Source organism: Vulpes lagopus, chromosome 5, assembly GCF_018345385.1.
Source record: "Vulpes lagopus strain Blue_001 chromosome 5, ASM1834538v1, whole genome shotgun sequence".
NCBI lineage: Eukaryota > Metazoa > Chordata > Mammalia > Carnivora > Canidae > Vulpes > Vulpes lagopus.
This window is the reverse complement of record NC_054828.1, coordinates 97888504-97892007: the sequence shown is the minus strand read 5'-3', so window position 1 is coordinate 97892007 and position 3504 is coordinate 97888504. Positions and strand designations below refer to the sequence as shown.

General features: G+C 44.6%; 1 pseudogene; it reads left to right on the top strand.

The window, feature by feature from the left end:
- The first annotated feature begins 501 nt into the window (after positions 1–501).
- On the top strand, positions 502–1096 carry LOC121490622 (annotated as a pseudogene).
- The last annotated feature ends 2408 nt before the right edge of the window (positions 1097–3504 follow it).

Below are 3504 nucleotides of genomic sequence, written 5' to 3'. Positions count from 1 at the left end.
GACTCAGTTTCCTTCAACTTTTAAAACTTGTTTCCCTAGGGGCTCCTACCTGGCTCAGTCAGTAGAGTATGCAACCCTTGATTTCAGAGTCATGAGTTGAAGCCCCATGTTGGGCATGGATCCTAATTTTTTAAATTAAATTTGTTTGCCTAAATCTACATCCCATGGTTTTTGTCTTGCCTAAAAGAAACCGCAGTGTTATAGCTCTCTCCATTCCCTACTCTTCTTCTTCTGTCCTATTCTCTCCTCTCCTCTCCTTTTGGCTCTACTCCCTTCTCAAGGATTCTAGATGATGGGGCGCATGGCACAAGGCCTCACATTCAGCAGACACACTCATGAAATCCTGTGACTTCACCCTCACCACCCAAACTGCTGTTCACTGAGTACCAGTCTAATGGGCCCAAGGATACGGTGCCACATGAAATAGCCTGGTCTCCATCTACGAAAATGTCCTTTAAAGAAACAATCACAGACCCTGCCGGAGTCACCTCTGCCAGCAACATGTTCAAGGTAATTCGGAGGTCTGTGGGGCCGGCCAGCCTGAGTCTGCTCACCTTTAAAGTCTATGTGTCACCTAAAAGGGACTCACCTCACAAAGCTTCTGTGAAGGTTAATGAGCTTTCACTCTACTCGGTTCCTGAGGGTCAATCTAAATATGTGGAGGAGCCAAGGACCCAGCTTGAAGAAAGCATTTCACATCTCTGACATTATTGCGAGTCATATACAAGTTGTCAGGAAATGTACTCACAAACAAAGCCCAAGATGCAGAGCTTGGTTCAATGGGGGTTAGACAGCTATGAGTATCTCCAAAATGCACCTCCTGGATTTTTTCCCAAGACTTGGCGTTATTGGTTTTGCTGGCATTGTTGGACTTCTTTTGGCTAGAGGGTCAAAAATATAGAAGCTGGTGTATCCCCCTGGGTTCATGGGACTAGCTGCCTCTCTTTATTATCCACAACAAGCCATCGTATTTGTCCAGGTCAGTGGGGAGAAATTATATGACTGGGTTTTACAAGGATACATAGTTGTAGAAGATTTGTGGAAGGAGAACTTTCAAAAGCCAGAAAATGTGAAGAATTCACCTGGAAATAAGTAGAATGCTCCATGCTCTGCCCATTTTAATCAGTTATAGGTAAACATTGGAAACTCCATTCATTTTCTACAGAAAAATGGCAGAGAAGTCAGTACTGAATGTAGTAAATTGGCTTTCTTCTTCAGGAAAAACTATACCAGGCTTCTTTGTTATCTTGGGTGATACCATACTACCAGTGGACTAATCGGAAATCCTTTTACCTAGAGATAATGTCCAGCATTAGAACTCCTGGTTCTCATGTCGCTATTCATGTACATAATTAAAATTCTGAATTAAAAACAATAAAGTAACAATCACAAGGCTTGGCTATTCACAATCTTCAAAGTATTTTCAAATTATTGAATGGGAAAAAACACATGGTGCTATGGAGAGACCCAGAAAGAGCCCACCTATCTTTGCCCCCTGCCCATTTGGACTGTCCCTCCTTCCTCAATGGCAGGACTGGCCCGTTCTGGACAGAGCAGATGCCCTAAATGTGAGCAGAAGAGAACTGAACTCCCGCCAATTATGCAGACCTGCATGGGCTCTCTGTGAGAGACACCTTTGCATCCCCCACTGAATCCTTTCCATACACAAAAGGCAGTTCCCTAAAAACAAATGAACACAGCTGAAAGGAATCTATTAGCTAAATTAAGAAGTCTAAAAAATGAAACAGTCCTAAAAGATCAAATTTCTAGAAAGAAGCTGATGGCAACTCCCTGGGACCGGGATGGGTGTCACTTTTAATGTTTATTTGTTCCAATTATAATAGCCGGGTAGGTAGACAGGAAACTGCCAAAAGCCAGAAAGAATGTCTGCGGGGTCAGTGTAACAGAAGTCAAGGTGGCTGATAAAAGCAAGGAAGGAAGGCTAATGACCGGCTGATGTGAAAGTGAACTTGGCCAGGGGCCATGCAGAAAAAGTCTCATTAGTGTGGTACCCTACCTGTCGAGGGCTTAGTCACTGTGCACACTGCTCCCTCCCGAAAAAACTGTGAGATCCACTTTGCCAAAAAGCACTACATTTTGAATAGCCTGGTGGAATTTTATTTAAAGGAAGTCTGTTGCAAGTTATCTTAGAGAACTTTTGGGGCTATCTGTGTGAACTCAGCCATGTTACTCAATTTGTAGCAATTTTTCTAACTATAAAATGGTAATAATAACAGTGCTCACTTTATCGGGTTATCGTAGGGATTAAATGATTAACCCACTTAGGGGCACCTCAGTGGCTCAGTAAATTAAGCTGAACTTCAGCTCAGGTCATGATCCCAGGGTCCTGGGATTGAGCCCCACATCGAGCTCCCTGCTCAGTGGGGAGCCTGTTTCTCCCTCTCCCTCTGGACCCCCACCCTGCCCTGCTCCTGCTCTCTCTCTCAAATAAATAAGTAAGATCATTTTAAAAAAATGATTAACAGGGACACCTGGGTGGCTGCATGGTTGAGTATCTGCCTTTGGCTTCTTAATATAGCTAATAGATTCCTTTCAGCTGTGTTCATTTGTTTTTAGGGAACTGCCTTTTCTGTATGGAAAGGATTCAGTGGGCATCCTGACATCCTGGGATCCAGTCCCGAACCAGGAGCCTGCTTCTCCCTCTGCCTATGTCTCTGCCTCTCTCTCTGTGTGTCTCATGAATAAGTAAATAAAATCTCTAAAAAAAATTATTAACACATCTGGAGGGCTGAGAACCTGCCTGGGATCTGGTCAGGGCTCAGCAAAGCATAACTATATTGCTATTTGGAATTTCAAATGTCAATATGTTGAGTTTTCAAACATGAAGAAAGTTCACTATGTTCTGTGTGTTCACTCCCAAAAGTGTAAATGAAATATATATACAAGCACGTGTGTTATATGAGGTGCATGTGCTGTATGCTACAACCCCACTGCAACATTTATGGGTGTTCTTCCTCTGTCCACATGAACACAGCATCTCATCCCCTGGCCCTGTCAGCTTCACTCTGCCTCCTGAGTCATTTTTCCGGCTCTGGCTCTTCTTCTACATAACCACCCATAATCTCCTAAAAGATCAGCTCCATGTCACCTTCTGCTCAAACACTTTCGGTGACTCCCCTTTGTCTACCAAAACCCTAAGCTCCTCAGTGGCATCTGGGACACTCCAGAATCTGACCCAAACTCCCTTTTTTACACCTTCTGGAAGCCCCTATCCTCGTGGCCTTAAAATCTAACTGAGCAACACGGATTTCCCTGAATTCTTCACTTCCTTTCTCTTTTGAAGCCTCTGCTAGAATCTCAGTTAGTCTCCTGGGCTCAGCTCTAAGGACATTGCGAGCAGCTCGCTCGCCTAACTCAGCCCGACAGAAGGACGCTCTTCCTTGCCCGTGTCCTCTCATGCTCAGTGCGTGGTCGGTCTGGTGGGGCCTCTACTCCACACACATTAGACCATGGGGCGGAGGGGGGAGGAGGGGGTAAGGTCAT